Source organism: Somniosus microcephalus, chromosome 8, assembly GCF_052327205.1.
Source record: "Somniosus microcephalus isolate GS21.2 chromosome 8, FLI_Smic_1.0, whole genome shotgun sequence".
Classification (NCBI taxonomy): Eukaryota; Metazoa; Chordata; class Chondrichthyes; order Squaliformes; family Somniosidae; genus Somniosus; species Somniosus microcephalus.
The window spans coordinates 158370265-158386704 of record NC_140994.1 but is presented as its reverse complement, the minus strand read 5'-3'; the positions used below and the strand labels follow the sequence as shown (position 1 = coordinate 158386704).

The 16440-nt window shown below is 42.4% G+C and overlaps 1 protein-coding gene across 4 annotated transcripts in view; it reads right to left on the bottom strand.

Moving 5' to 3' along the window:
* Positions 1 to 16440, bottom strand: part of rnf44 (ring finger protein 44) — a 151636-nt gene that overhangs the window by 96273 nt on the left and 38923 nt on the right. The window lies entirely within an intron of this gene.

The window sequence follows — 16440 nt, the reverse complement described above, 5'->3', positions numbered from 1 at the left end:
CTTTAAAGCTCAGTTTACTGTGGCTTTCAATGCCGAGTTGGTTCTGTTCATGGGAACCAGCACAGTGCATTTAGTGAAGCAGGAGAGAACACCAGATCCGGTGGCAGACTGCGCCACCCTGGATAATCTGAGTCTATGGCGTCACTGAAGACTGGAGATTGGCCAATTCATACTGGCAAAACCACCCAACCAAAGGAAGACGAGAACTGCATGTTTGCTTTCAGCTGCTTTATAATCCCATTTTGGAATTAAAGTGGTTCTCAGTGGATCTGAAAATGAATATGCATGAGAAATATAACTTAAATGTTGTCATTCATGTCATTATATGACGCATTCTGGAATCAGAATTGCAACTCCACTGCATCCAGATCATCAAATACAAACAACTTGCATTTATATATGCACCTTTAAAAGTAGAAAAACATCACAAGATGCTTCACAGATATGCAATCAAAAAAATGGATGGCGAGCCAAAATGAGAGATTAAATGATGTGACCAAAAGCCTGGTCAAAGAGATGTGTTTTAAGTAGGGTCTTAAAGGAGAAAAGGGTGGTGAAGTGGCAGAGGAGTTTATAGAGTGTGAATTCCAGAGCATGGGGCCTATGCAGCTGAAGGCACACCTGCCAATAGTGCAGCAATAGTGGGTGGGGGGTGTGCCCAAGCGGTCAGAAGTCAAACAAACTAGAGAGTTTGGGAGGAGGCTACAGAGATACGGATGGGAATTGGTGGCACAGGTATGGAGTTTGTGGCAGGGATTAAAGAGGACAGCTTGGTCTTCCTAATATTTCCTGGAGGAAATTGTGGCTTATCTAAGACTGGTAGGGGTCAGTGAGGCGTGATGATGCTTGATGTGGTCTAGCCAGTTCTGGTGATGGAGAGTTAATTGTGTGTCAGATACACTCATGTCGGTGTGCCTTGGATGTGAGGGAGCAAAGAGTGGGGCCATACCAGTGGGAATGACTGGGATGGAAGAGAGTAAACATTTTGCCGATGACAAGGGCATTAAAGGGGGAGGTGATGAGTAGATGACTGAATCAGCAGAAAAGGATCATGGCAAATGGAGGACCAAAGGAGAGGCAGTTGGAAATTTGAAAGTGCTGTTGTAAATAACTTGGAAGAGGAGTTCTTTTCTAGAATTGGGCACAGAAGGAAGTGGGGTTAGAAGTGGGTTGAGGGATGTGGATGGTGAGGGCTATAAGGAGGTTGATGGAGATGGCTTTGTAAGTGATCAGGGCCAAGAGAGAGTAGAGAGGCCACAGGAGATGGCAAGGCCAAGGGTGTGTCATTAATACTGGTAGGTATATTTTTGTGGGGTGGGGTGAGAACTTTGGGAGGACATGAAGGTAGTGAATTCAGAGGAGAGGGGGCAGGAGAAGCCGAGATGGAGATTGAAATTTTAAAAAGGTGAGTCGCTGCTCAGTGCAGAGGCTGAAGGAGTGTAGAGGGCAGGATATCTTGGAAGAAACTTGGGTGAGGTGGGTTGGGGAGCAGTAGATAATGAAGATTTTAAAAGAGATATAAGATGGGTGGAACAAGGTGAGGTAGTTAAAAGAGAAAGTGCCAGTGGAGTAGGAGGAAAGTTCAAGGTGTAACTTGGCAATAAGGGCCACAATAGTGGTCGGGGGGGGGGGGGGGGGAAAGGGTGGAAAGTGTAGCCTGGCAGGAGGCTTCGGTAAGGGGAAAGGTGTCACCACCCATAAGTCACGTTTTAGTCAAAGCCAGGATATCAATGCAATCACCCACAATAAAGGTCCTAGGTGGCAAAGGCTTTGTTTGTGTGTGAATGGACATTCTGGGAGGCAATGTGGAGAGGGGCAGTGATTGTTGATCTGGTGGGAAAGAGGTTGCCAGAGGTAGCCCCCAGTGGGTGTGCTGAGTGGGAAGGTGGGCGAGAGGAGGAGCAAGCAGTTGGGGTTGCTGTCCATAAGCAGACAGTAACAGGTGCCTTGATGGGCCCTTCAGAGAATTGCAAAAGAGGCACAGAGGTGAGCTGTGGGCTTAATCAAGGGGGATTGGCAGGAGTGTAGGAAGGTGGAGTAGTGATGGACTCGGGTAGGGATTGGGTTGGGGGGGAAGGAAATGTACCCAAGAAGGGAGAAATTAAAAGGTGTATGACTGGGTGACCAGTAGGAGATAACACAAGAGAGAAGGGCTGGGGAGGGGCCAAGAGGGGGAAAAAAAGTTATACGGTTATGAAACTACAAATTTCCTGCAGTTTGCAGTGGGGGGGATGTTAAGTAGCTGATTAATTTCCTTTCATATCATTTTGCTGTGCACACCCCAAAATCTCACTATTGTACATTGGTTAGCTATTCCTCAACAAAGACAGTAGTCAGGCAGCCTGCTCTAGGCCTTTGACAAAACTTCTCTGGAATGGAGATGCACAAGAGTGGAGGATTGGTGACTCAACCTCCAACTGGGGCCTTCTTCCCTCCTTTGTTTGTTCTCATTGGCCTTTGGCTAATCTTGTGGCAGACACTGGAAATTCACTATGTAAATTTCAAGTGTAATCCACGTCAGTACAGAGAGTTCAAAATCCTTGTGCTTGCTTACAATTGGTCTTGTCCAATTTTACCTTGGCAGTCTCCTCCAAGTTTTACGCCCCAGACTGGATCATGTGGCCCTCCAACTCAAGCCTGTGCATCTCCCCTTCGCAGTGTTCCTCACTTGGTGGCCGAGTTGTCAGCTATCAAGGTCCTACTCTCTGGAACTACCTCCCTAAACTTTTTTCTCTTCCAGTCTTTAAATCCTACTCTCAGCCCATCTTTTCGACTATGCTTTTGGTCAACTCTTAATTCTCCTACTACCAGATCAGTCCTTTCACTCAAACAAAACACCTTGGGGCATTTAATAACATTAAACGTGCTATACAAATGCAACTTGTTGGTGTACACTCATTTGTCTTTTTTGATAGTAGCTGTCATAGTTAGGGAATTGGGAACAAAGAGAGAAAGAGGTCATGTGCCCTTTTCCCCCAAAGAAGGCCCAGCAATGTCACTTACAATTGGCTGGAGAGCAGTCATGTACAAAAAAAATTATGCATAATTTAGAGCCTGCTTCAAAGTGGGTGAAAACATCAATTCAGGGCAAGGGTTTAAGAAAATAAGCAGCGCCTGTAATTACAATTCACTCATCTTAATTCAAAATAGTTTAATTCAAGTTATGATAATTCAATTTTTCTTAAGCAATAAATTCCCACTTGCTGTATTATTTACATTACTTCATTCAAGTTATTGGATAGTTCCATTTTTTAAGCACAAAATAACTTTGAATGAGCAGGAGTGGACTGCCCTTGAATTTACAGAAGATTCATGCGAGACAATTTAGCAGCCACAATGCGAGAGTCTCATTTCAATGAGTGGACCCAAATTTAAACCTTAATTTCACAGTAAAGCTTTCGTGGTCTAGCCAGTCCTAGCTGAGTCATCTGAGCGACACCTAGCCAGAGAAAAGACTGTTCCTATAACTATTAAACACACTTTTTTGCGTAGTCTGACAGAGACATTTACAAATTCTCTGCAGATATCAAGAAAGAAAACAGAACAAGTCCAGGCCTTTCAACAGGACAGTGTAAATGTTGAAGATGGAAGGCGCATCACCAAATAAAAAAAGTCCAGTTTCATTTTTTTTGTCCATTCGAAACACCGTCACTTTTTAACAGTCAACAGTAATGGCCCTGAGCAGTTGCTGTTTCCTGGAGTTTACGGTCAATAATCATAAGTATTCTATTGACTAGATAGCATCATATTGCCTCCTTTTTTTTGAAACTGCAAATTGGTTAAAAGCAATAACCTATACACTATATTCAAAATACACAATTCCAAAAATATCTTGTTTATGCCAAAAGTAGAGGAGGAGAATTGATGTCCATGAATACCAGTATTCAACATGATGAACATACAAAGCTTTAAACAGATATTAACAACATTTAGCAAGTGATTTCCTGTCCTCAATTCCTGGATTCTTTTCCACATAAACAGACTGGGATTCTGTATTTGAAAATCAACAGATCACCGCAATATTTATTTTTTAAATGTTCAATTTTCACAAATCTTGAAAGAATTAGTTCCTTCGGTGTTAGGCAAATGGGTAACTACATTGACTTGTACAACATTCATTAATACAACAACACACACTGAATACTGAGCTCAATTTGGTTGGACTCCTTTAGGTTTTACCCAGAGTCAAATGATCCTCTCAAACTGTCCATTTATGTTTGTGTGATAATAAACTAGACAGTGGAGAATTTAGAAAAATAAATCCATTTCTGAAAATGTAACACTCAACTTTTTTTTTGCCCATTTGCTCCTCTTCTCACCTACTCACCTGAAAATAATGACTTCTGCTGTAATACATTTCCATGAGTGCTGAAAACTATCCAGCACATCACCCAAGTGGTTATTCTTCAAGTGGGAGTCTAGTAACTTTTGGCAGGCTATTTTGTCATGGCAGCATCACAGTGTGCCAATCAGGTTCTCAAATAAAACCCACATGTAGACTTGAGTAGAGGTCACTAGAAAGCAATTAGGAACAAGATTTTCCTCTCCCTAACCTAGAGAGAGTGGGGGCTGAAGCTAAATGTAGCAAACCAGCCATTGCCCTGGCAGGGATCTTCTGCTCTGCATAATATTTTCCTTATTAATTGAACTACAACCCAAAGTACCATCCTCCACATGTATTTTTATATATGTTACAAAAATAATACATGAAACTTCCTACATATGGATAATAGGATTCTGTATACAAACATTTTATAATGGGAAATCCATATGTAAACATTACAATGTCACTGTTTGTTGATAAACCAATTGAAATCACTCAAAATGCTTTTTGAAATTTTTTTTTCTAATGTCCAAAAGGTGTGAAACAAAATTTTAAAGTTCAAAAGACTACATATTACACAGAACATGATTAAATTTAACCATTCAATTGATTTTATTATTTCAATATCTTCATTAAAGTTTTTACTTGAAGCTCTCGCCATCCCATCTCTCATAAGCTTGGGCTTGGACTTAATATTTTTGCCCTGAGCAAATGAGAAGGCAGATTCTGCAGTCTGAGGATCTGAAGTGTGCACATTTTCCCAGGATGTACCAATAACATCTAAACTAGCCAAATGATAGTTTGCTTCTCGGTCTCTAATAAAACCCACTTGCTTGTTTTTCCAAAGTTATTTGAACAAAAGCCAGAGGACAAATTTGAAAAACTTTATTCAAGTATAATTTATATTGAGTATTTTTTTTATTTTTTAAGTGTGAGTGTGATTGATAGACAGATATGACTTATACACACAAATCTGTGTCCTACCACTCTGCACAAGATGTAGGTAAAAACCAAGTCTCATTAAAACACTGAAAATTAATGGGGAATTTTGTGCCAATGCGGACTGTAAGAGTGAGTTACAGGAATTATACGAAAATCCTTTTTCTCTCTGAACCGGCCCAACTTCAAACAATACATGGAATTACATATTTCTCACACTTCTTCCAGGACTCAGTGACACCCAGGAATTCAAGGTTGTCCATAAATGCGAACATTCAAAAGATATGTATATAAACATCATTTGCCTTCACAGCCTTTAAAGAAGTGGTAGGCAACAAGTCAAATTGACTTCACCTTCAGAATACAAATATAACTTTCACGATATGTGACTCTTCCAGTTTCCTCCCCAATCTGCCCCAAAGCTACCGGCCACCAAACTTTCCTGTTTGAAACTGAAGTGCCGCAGGGCTAAGTGCCGCTGGGCTCAGTGCCATAGAACTTTTAAATCACAGCTGAGCCTTCTCACAGTTGAATAAACTTGTGAATACATAATTCTAGCAACATTTCCACAATTTTAGGAGTGATTAGAAGCAAGAGCAGAAAACCACCATCCCACGCCCTCTCACCTTAATTTTCTTAGGGAGGCTCTGAATATATCTGCAATAATCATGTAATGTAAAGACCTAGTGCTAAATATCATTCGAAATTTGGCAAATGTGCAGGACCCCTATGCGTAACATTTCCACTCTCAATATTTGAATAAACTGTTGATTGTATTTCTACTTATGCAGCAGAGATGGGTGGATAAAAACAAATTGACATGTGCTTCTGGAACAGGGAGCGGGCATGGTCCTCCTCTGCCTCATCTCAAAATGGGCGCTCGCTCAGAAACTAAACATCCAATAATGCCAAAAAAAACTCTTTAAAAACAAAAATGGCTAATTCAATTTACATTTCCTCAGGGCAGACCCTCCTTATCTGAGACTTTGCCTGTGCCACTGCTCAGAAATCGATTTAGGCCTGGTTTAATACAATTTGAACATTAACAACAACAACTTGTATTCATATAGCGCTTCAAAGTAGTAATACATCCCAAGGTGCTTAACAGGAGCGTTATCAAACAAAATTTGACACTGAGCCACAAATTAGGGCAGATGACCAAAAGCTTGGTCAAAGAGGTAGGTTTTAAGGAGCATCTTAAAAGGAGGAAAGAGAGGCGGAGAGGTTTAGGGAGGGAATTGGTAGCTGAAGGCATAGCCGTCAATGGTGCAGTGATTCAAATTGGGGATGTGCAAGAGCCCAGAGTTGGAGGAGCGCAGAGATCTTGGAGGGTTTTGGGTTGGAAGAGGTTACAGAGATAGGGAGGGGCGAAGTCATGGAAGGATTTGAAAATGTGGATGCGAATCTTAAAATCGAGGCATTGCTTAACCAGGAGCCAATGTAGGTTAGCGAGTACAGGGGTGATGGACGGGTCACATCGTCTGTATGCCCGATACGAGACTCCCAAAACAAGCGCTCTACTTGGAGCTCCGGCACGGCAAGAGAGCCCCAGGTGGGCAGAGGAAACGCTTCAAGGGCACCCTCAAAGCCTCCTTGAAAAAATGTAACATCCCCACCGACATCTGGGAATCCCTGGCCCAAGACCGCACAAAGTGGAGGAGAAGCATCCGGGAAGGCGCCGAACACCTCGAGTCTCTTCGCCGGGAGCAAGCGGAAGCCAAGTGCAAACAGCAGAAGGAGCGCACATCAACCCAAGCACCCTACCCACCCGCCCCTTCAACCACCGTCTGCCCCACCTGTGACAGAGACTGTAGGTCCCGCATTGGACTCATCAGTCACCTGCGAACTCATTTTTAATGTGGAAGCAAGTCGTCCTTGGCTCCGAGGGACTGCCTAAGAGAGAGATGGGTGAACAGGACTTGGTGCAAGTTAGGATTTGGGCAGCAATGTTCCCTTTAACTTTTTTTCTGGGTGCGCAGCCCATTCGAATTTCCGAGCATGCGAGGGTTTTCCCATTGTAAAGGCGGCAAGCGGCCCGCGTGGGAACTCCAGACCACCACGCAGCTCAACAGGAACATTGACAGGCAGCGGCGTTTTGGATGAACTTAAGTTTATGGAAGGTGGAAGATAAGAGGTCAGTGAGGATTGCGTTGGAATAATCAAGTCTAGAAGTAACAAAGGCATGGATGAGGGTTTCAGCAGCAGATGAGCTGAGGGAGGGGGTGGAGTCGGGCGATGTTACGGAGGTGGAAATAGGTGGTTTTAGTGATGGTGCGGATATGGTAGGAAACTCATCTTGGGGTCAAACACGACACCAAGTTCGCAAACTGTCTGGTTCAGCCTCAGACAGTTGCCAGGGAGGGATGGAGTCGGTGGCTAGGGAACGGAAACAATGGCTTGTGAACCAAATTCACCTTGAAAATGGCATCATGATGATAACTATATATTTGTGTTAGAAGAAATGTCTTAAATGTGTCTTTTACAACTGTTTTGCATGGTGTTTGCTTGCTGTACTATCAGAAAAAGTATTTAGTTTTGTTAATTCATTTAATTTACCTTCCAGCTGCTTTACTCATTAGAGGTAACAAAATAATTCCTCTGGTAGTTAGTGTTACCGAAAAAGCCAATGCCATCACAAAACTAAAACATTTCTGATCATTATTTCTGTTAACTGTCGAGGCAAGCAAGCAAGATAGTAAAACTGAGCAAGAACGGCTGTAATTCAATGTAAAATTCTATCGTTAATACAGAGAAGTGCAACAGAATATTAAAATGAGGCAACAATTCAAAAACCAAAGAATCAAGTCAACTTTTCCTGTGCTAATTAGGACATTAGTATGCAATACATTTTGTTACAGCAATGAGGAAAAAAGTACAATTCAAAGGCTTTCAAAATCCATTCATTCCTCCTTCAGTTGTCAAAGATACTTAGACAAAATAACCAGCATTAATGAAGACGTATGCAGGAAGTGTTTAACATCAAAGCAAGTACAGGAACAATAGGGTGATCCACACAAAACAAGGGATTATAAAAGTGCTGGGTATGGGAAACAGTTAGCCAAGAAGCTGGCAGTGATAAATTCAGTGTCAGTGGGAAGCCCATACTCTCAGGTTTTAGAAGCACTTCTGCTTGAAGCAGTTCTGTGATATAAAGCACAGTGTAAATGAGTTACTGGACTGGGGCACAGATACAGCAGGTTTTTTTTTTAAACTAAACTTTTATCCATCCTGAAGGCACTGGAGGGTAGTTTTTCCAAATATGCAGTATGCTCGTCATTTTCTGATCTGCACTGCCAATGGGATGTCGGGGAACATAGGGTCTAATGAGAGGGAGGAACTGAATGAAATCATTATCTGTAGGGAAATGGTGTTGGGGAAATTGACGGGATTGAAGGCCGATAAATCCCCAGGGCCTGATAATCTACATCCTAGGGTATTTAAGGAAGTGGCCCTAGAAATAGTAGATGCATTGCTGGTCATCTTCCATAATTCTATAGACTCTGGAACAGTCCCCATGGATTGGAGGGTAGCTAATGTAACCCCACTGCTCAAAAAAGGTGGTAGAGAGAAAACAGGGAATTATAGACCAGTAAGCCGGACATCGGTAGTGGGGAAAATGCTAGAGTCCATTTTAAAAGATGTAATAGCAGAGCACTTGGAAAACAGTGATAGGATTGGACAAAGTCAACATGGATTTACAAAAGGTAAATCGTGCTTGACTAATCTACTGGAATTTTTTGAGGATGTAACTGGTAGAATAGATAAGGGAGAACCAGTGGATTTGGTGTATTTGGACTTTCAGAAGGCTTTCGATAAGGTCCCTCATAAGAGATTAGCATGTAAAGTTAAGGCACATGGGATTGGGGGCAAGGTACTGACTTGGATAGAGAACTGGTTGGCAGACAGAAAGCAAAGAGTTGGAATAAACGGGTCTTTTTCCGAGTGGCAGGCAGTGACTAGTGGGGTACCGCAGGGATCGGTCCTAGGACGCCAGCTATTCACTATATATATTAATGATCTAGACGAGGGAACTAGATGTAATATCTCCAAGTTTGCAGACGACACAAAGCTGGGTGGGCGTGTGTGTGGTGAGGAGGATGCCGAGAAACTCCAGTATGATTTGGACAGGTTGGGTGATTATACTGCATCTGCCATGCATCTGCCCAATGTGAATAAATGCGAGGTTATCCACTTTGGTGGCAAAAATAGGAAGGCAGATTATCTGAATGGCAATAGATTGGGAGAAGGGAAAGTGCAACGAGACCTGCGTGTCCTTGTGCACCAGTCGCTGAAGGTAAGCATGCAGGTGCAGCAGGCGGTTAAGAAGGCAAATGGTATGTTGGCCTTTGTAGCGAGAGGGTTTGAGTACAGGAACAAGGATGTCTTGCTGCAGTTGTACAGGGCCTTGGTGAGACCACACCTTGAGTATTGTGTGCAGTTTTGGTCACCTTATCTGAGGAAGGATGTTCTTGCCATGGAGGGAGTGCAGCGAAGATTCACCAGACTGATACCTGGGATGGCAGGAATGACGTATGAGAGGAGATTGGGTCGATTGGGCTTATACTCACTGGAGTTTAGAAAAATGAGAGGGGATCTCATTGAAACTTAAAAAATTCTAACAGGACTAGACAGACTAGATACAGGAAGCATGTTCCCGATGGCGGGGGAGTCCAGAGCCAGGGGTCACAGTCTAAGGATAAAGGGTAAGCCATTTAGGACAGAGATGAGGAGGAATTTCTTCACCCAGAGAGTGGTGAACCTGTGGAATTCTCTACCACAGAAGGCAGTTGAGGCCAATTCATTGAATATATTCAAGAGGGAGTTAGATATATTTCTTAAGTCTAAATGGATCAAGGGATATGGGGAGAAGGCAGGGACAGGGTACTGAATTTGGATGATCAGCCATGATCTCATTGAATGGCAGAGCAGGCTCGAGAGGCCGAAGGGCCCACTCCTGCTCCTATCTTCTATGTTTCTATGTTTCTATGGGTGAGCTTTACTGCCACCATCATGTACTCGGAACATGACGCCTACTGACTGGGATATGGCTCCACAGCTGCCCTCTAGTACCTCTCCCAACTGCCCTAGCTTCATAAGAACATAAGAAATAGGAGCAGGAGTAGGCCAATCGGCCCCTTGAGCCTGCTCCACCATTCAATAAGATCATGGCTGATCTGATCCTAACCTCAAATCTTCTATCACTCTGCATCCACCCGAACACGTGATCTCCCGGGAGAGGCGAAAAACCAGATAAAGACCCAATGGCCAATTTGGGAGAAAAAAATCTGGGAAATTCCTCTCCGACCCATCTAGGCGATCGAAATTCTTCCAGGAGATCACTCTGTCCCTATATTTTCTACAGTACTTACCTTCTGTAAAGGCGATCTCCACCCCAGCCAGGAACAGGAATAAAACCATCTCCTGAAATCTAACAGAATTAGAACACAGTAGGAGCAGAACCAGGCTACACGGCCCCTGGGCCCACTCCACTACCCACAGGGCCATGACCATTCCGAACCTAGACTCATGTCCAATTTCCTGCCCGCTCCCCGTAACCCTTAATTCCCTTTACTTCTAGGAAACTATCTATTTCTGTTTTAAATTTATTTAATGATGTAGCTTCCACAGCCTTCTGGGGCAGCAAATTCCACAAACCCACCACCCTCTGAGTGAAGAAGTTTCTCCTCATCTCAGTTTTGAAAGAGCAGCCCCTTATTTTAAGATTATGCCCCCTAGTTCTAGTTTCACCCTTCATTGGGAACATCCTCACCGCATCCACCCGATCAAGCCCCTTCACAATCTTATATGTTTCAATAAGATCGCCTCTCATTCTTCTGAACTCCAATGAGTAGAGTCCCAATCTACTCAACCTCTCCTCATATGACCACCCCCTCATCCCCGGGATTAACCGAGTGAACCTTCTTTGTACTGACTCGAGAGCAAGTATGTCTTTTCTTAAGTATGGACACCAAAACTGTATGCAGTATTCCAGGTGCGGTCTCACCAATACCTTGTACAACTGCAGCAATACCTCCCTGTTTTTATATTCCATCCCCCTAGCAATAAAAGCCAACATTCTATTGGCCTTCTTGATCACTTGCTGCACCTGCATACTAACCTTTTGAGTTTCGTGCACCAGGACCCCCAGATCCCTTTGTACTACAGTACTTTCCAGTTTCTTGCCATTAAGATAATAACTTGCTCTATGATTTTTCCTGCCAAAGTGCATAACCTCACACTTTCCAGTATGTGCGGGTTAGGTTGATTGGCCATGATAAAAATTGGCCCTTAGTGTTAGGGGGGATTAAATAGGTGGGGTTACGGGGTTAGGGCTTGGGTGGGATGGCTGTTGGTGTAGGGACCGGGTGCTAGGGTTTGGATGATCAGCCATGATCTCGTTGAATGGCGGAGCAGGCTCGAAGGGCCGAATGGCCTACTCCTGCTCCTATCTTCTATGTTTCTATGTATTCCATCTGCCAAATCTCTGCCCACTTACTTAGCCTGTCTATGTCCCTTTGCAGGTTTTTTATGTCCTCCTCACTCACTACTTTCCGTCCCATCTTTGTATCATCTGCAAACTTTGATATGTTACACTTGGTCCCCTCCTCCAAATCGTTAATATTGTAAAGAGTTGGGGACCCAGCACTGACCCCTGCGGAACACCACTAGTTACTGATTGCCAGTCTGAGAATGAACCATTTATCCCAACTCTCTGCCTTCTGTTAGATAGCCAATCCTCTATCCATGCCAGAATATTACCCCCAATCCTGTGATTTTTTATCTTAAGCAATAATCTTTTGTGTGGCACCTTGTCAAATGCCTTTTGGAAGTCTAAATACACTACGTCCACTGGTTCCCCTTTATCCACCCTATATGTTACTTCCTCAAAAAACTCCAGCAAATTTGTCAAACATGACTTCGCCTCATGAAACCATGCTGAGTTTGTCCTATTAAATTATATTTATCCAAATGTCCCGTTACTGTCTCCTTAATAATGGACTCTAACATTTTACCAACCACAGATGTTAGGCTAACAGGTCTATAGTTTCCAGCCTTCTGCCTACTTCCCTTTTTAAATAAGGGTGTTACATTAGCAGTTTTCCAATCTGCCGGGACCTTTGCTGAGTCCAGTGAGTTTTGGAAAATTATTACCAATGCATCCACAATCCCTACTGCCACTTCCCTCAAGACCCTAGGATGCAAGCCATCAGGTCCAGGGGATTTATCCGCCTTGAGTCCCATTATTTTACCAAGTACCACTTCCTTAGTGATTTTAATCGTATTTAGTTCCTCCCCCCCCTAGAGCCCCCTGTTTGTCCAGTGTTGGGATATTCTTAGTGTCCTCTACTGTAAAGACTGATACAAAATAATTGTTCAGTGTTTTTGCCATCTCCATGTTTCCCACCATTAATTTCCCGGTCTCATCCTCTAAGGGACCAACATTTACTTTAGCCACCCTTTTTCTTTTTATATAACTATAGAAACTTTTGCTGTCTGTTTTTATATTTTTTGCTAATTTACTTTCATAATCTATCTTCCCTTTCTTAATCAATCTTTTAGTTATTTTTTGCTGTCTTTTAAAGACTTCCCAATCTTCCATCCTCCCACTAGATTTGGCTACCTTATATGCCCCTGTTTTTAGTCGAATACTATCCTTAATTACTTTACTTAGCCACGGATGGCTATCTTTTCTTTTACACCCTTTTTTCCCCTCAGTGGAATATTTTTTTTTTGGAAGTTGTAAAATAACTCCTTAAATGTACACCACTGATCATGTACCGTCTTACCCCTTAATCTATTTTCCCAATCATCTCTAATCAATTCCGCTCTCATACCTTCATAGTCTCCTTTATTCAAGCTCAGCACGCTTGTTTGAGATCCAACCTTCTCACCCTCTAATTGAATATGGAATTCAACCATGTTATGGTCACTCATTCCAAGGGGATCCTTTACTAGGACATTTTTAATTAATCCTGTCTCATTACACAGGACCAAATCTAAGGTTGCTTGCCCCCTGGTCGGTTCAGTTACATACTGTTCAAGAAACCCATCCCTAATACACTCAATGAACTCATCCTCAAGGCTGCTCTGCCCAATTTGATTTGTCCAGTTAATATGATAATTAAAATCCCCCATAATTATAGCTGTTCCCTTATTACAAGCCTCAACTATTTCCTGATTAATACTCCGTCCAACAGAGTTGCAACTGTTTGGAGGCCTATAGACTACACCCACTAGTGTTTTTTTCCCCTTATTATTCCTTATCTCCACCCAAACTGTTTCACTATCCTGCTCCTTTGACCCAATATCATTTCTCTGTATTATAGTGATTCCTTCCTTTATTAACATAGCCACCCCACCTCCTCTCCCTTCCTGCCTGTCCTTCCTGATTGTTAAATAACCTGGTATGTTTAATTCCCAGTCATGGTCACCCTGCAGCCATGTTTCTGTAATGGCCACAAGATCATACCCATATGTCGTTATTTGTGCCGTTAACTCATTCATTTTGTTACGAATGCTACGTACATTTAGATAAAGAACTTTCAAATATGTTTTGTAACACTTATTTCCTGTTTTTTCCCTTTTTAGTACTTTACTTTTTACTCCATACCTTCTGTCCCTTCCTTCATGCGAGAGTCTGGACAGCAAGCGTTGGCACGGTTTTTGACCATGGAGGCATCACTGTCGAATCTGATCTGTCCTCACCCAAGGTCCACACGCACCTTCGCCAGCAGGAATCATCAGATTACAGGCAAGAACAAGATTCTGGCTAATTTCCTGCCCCCTTCCTCTCAAGCACAGGGGCACGGAGGCTAATTGCAGCACCCTGTTGCTGTTCTGCTGATATGAATTAATTCAGCACAGACCTTACGACTCAGTGCACAGTCCAAATATATCCAATTAGAGGGAGTGCAACGAAGGTTCACTCGTCTGATTCCTGGGATGAGGGGATTGTCCTATGAGGAGAGATTGAGTAGACTAGGCCTATATTCCCTGTAGTTTCAAAGAATGAGAGAGGATCTCATTGAAACACATAAAATTCTTAAAGGACTTGACAAGGTAGATACTGGATGTTTCCCCTGGCTGGGGAGTCTAGAACTAGGGGTCACAGTCTCAGAATAAGGGGTCGGCCATTTAGATGAGGAGAAACTTCTTCACTCAAAGGGTTGTGAATCTTTGGAATTCTCTACCCCAGAGGGCTGTGGATGCTCAGCCATTGAGTATATTCTTTTTTGATTTTTGGATACTAAGGGTATCAAGGGATATGAGGATAGTGCGGGAAGGTGGAGTTGAGGTAGATGATCAGCCATGATTTTACTGAATGGCGGAGCAGGCTCGAAGGGCCGAATGGCCTACTCCTATTTCTTATGTTCTTATGATTTGATACAGGAGATTCATTCATTGACAAATCTAGCCTCACCTCTAGAGTAAAATGTGAAATTGAGCAAGAACGGGTTTTTCTTTTAGTTAATTCAGAGATCAATGCTGACCAAGAAGTGTTTGCTGGTTTGTAACATTTGCCCAGCTCCACTTTACAACATACACCAGAGGAAAGTTACAATAGGCTTCTTCAATGGCTCAGTGAATTTACCCAGTGATTAGCTGATACAATCAGATCAGCAATGTTCTAGGTTTGAACCCTTATCTGTGCTGAGTTAGCTGATGTCAACCCGAATGGCTGTAGGAACACTACAATTGGCTAGGTCAGGAAAGCGGGAAATCAACCAGGATTCCCGACTCTTGATCACTAACCAGCAACTCCTGCTGAAAGTGTGCAAGTGTAGACTTTGGGCGAGGGTAATAATATGTAAATATTGGCCATTTGGGTGGAGTACTGGAGGGTGACTATAATCCATAGAACTCTAGCTCAATAAAGGGGGGGAAGTAAAAGGAAGAGGAGAGAAAAAAAGCAGAAAAAAGTGGTAAGATAAAAATGTTATTGTAAAGTATAACCAATCTTCTGGTCAGAAAGCAAATGCATCACACTAACGATAGAAACAAGTAACCTTTAGCTACAGGTCGATGCTGCTGGTTATATACATTGACAATTCAAATCTCTCGCCAGTGTAAACTATAAAAATTAAAAGGAGATACAGAAATCCAACCACTGTTTTGATAGAACTACTCCATTTTGCCCAATAAATATACCTTACTGTTACAAAATGGACATTTTCTACAGCAGAATTGACAGAAATCTTAACAGATAAAAAATTTGCTTTGAGCAAAACCTTCTTGGTACCATTCCAAATTTCAGATTACAAACTTCAAAGCTCAAAATCTTATCAGCTGCAGGAGATATGTGTCAAGTTTTTTTGGTAAGATTTAAACAGTATCTGGCAGTAATTCACAACATCATTCAATATTGTACCCAAAGTGAATACCTCACGAACAAACAGACTGTGGAAAGCAGTGCCAGAGTTCTATGGATTCAGCAGGGTACAGGTTACGTGTACATTTTAACCTCATCAGCAGCTTCACAATCTTGAGAAATTATATCCAACATGTTCATTTTTTGGTTTTATTCTAAAGTATCCGATTAAAAAATACTTAATACCTATCAGAATCTTTTGAACATTAGTTGATTGTGAACCAAATTCAGTTTCAAAATTAGGTCATGATGATAGCTATATCTTTGTATTGGGAGAATATTCTCAGAAGTTAGGTCTATGGCTGTATCAGCTCCATTCTTCTGCTTATTACATAGAATTAACAGCACAGAAACAGGCCATTCGGCCCAACTAGTCTATGACTAGGTAACTGTTTTTCACCATCTCTGGTTCCAATTCAGATTTCTCAGGATCTCAAAACTATGGAACTTCCTTCAATCTTCCCTTCCTCTTATAATGCACAGGAACCCAAACTACGATGGAGATGTTTTCTCAACAGGACCACCTAATCACTATTTGTTGCTCTCATCTTGCTCTTTCTCTCTCTGCTTCTCTCTCCCCCCTTGCCAACCTCAAAAGTCTTCCGCACTATAGACTCTTGGGTCTTCACCAAGGATAGTCAGTTTAAAAAAAGTAGAACTGCATGACACCTGGGCAGCAATCTACTCAACTCTAAACTTGCATTCTATAGTGGACAACACAAGCGTTTGTGGAAGAAGTTGACCTATTAAAGAGCTGGGGACAAGCCAGTGGTATATAAATCCGATTATAGATTGTCAAAATGGTCTG